Below are 660 nucleotides of genomic sequence, written 5' to 3'. Positions count from 1 at the left end.
CTCTTACATTTAGAAAACCAAGATTATAATCAAACCAAATAAATCTTCACCCTCTCTGGAGGAAAACACGAAGCATTTGGGAGGCCACATCTAAGTGTGCTGTGTCCAGTTGTAGGGTCCTTGGTACCAGAACAGGTCCAACAGAAAGATGTTGGCATACAAGGAGAGGACAAGAGGGCTGGGTTTGTCCAGCCTGAAGAAGAGAAGGCTGAAAGGAGACCTCAGTGTTCTCTGACACTACCTTGCAGGAAATACAGAGCCAGACTCACCTTGGAAGTGCGCAGTAAAAGGATGAGAGGTACCAAACAGAAGTTACTTACAAGGAAATCCCAATTAAACATTAGCAAAAACTTTTCACAGGGTCGGTGGTCAAACTGTCTCCTGCAGGGATGTGCAAAACTCCCAACAAAGGCTTACTCTGGCTTTAAAGCTGGCTGTGCTTTGGGTGGGGATTGGGCCAGACAGTCCCTTCTGACTTTATTTATTGTGTGATTCCATGTGTTGTTTATAGGTATGCCTGATTCTTTTATTCCATTTGTATGTGTACCTGTAGCCCAGGCAACTGTGAGTGTAATCACCTTTGTAATAAGACCCCATTTTCACTTCCTTGTGGTATTAGCAGACACCACCCATTTATGCTGAAATTGCCAGTGAAGCTCT

This window comes from Geospiza fortis, unplaced genomic scaffold, assembly GCF_000277835.1.
Source record: "Geospiza fortis unplaced genomic scaffold, GeoFor_1.0 scaffold58, whole genome shotgun sequence".
Classification (NCBI taxonomy): domain Eukaryota; kingdom Metazoa; phylum Chordata; class Aves; order Passeriformes; family Thraupidae; genus Geospiza; species Geospiza fortis.
This window is presented reverse-complemented; position numbering follows the sequence as displayed.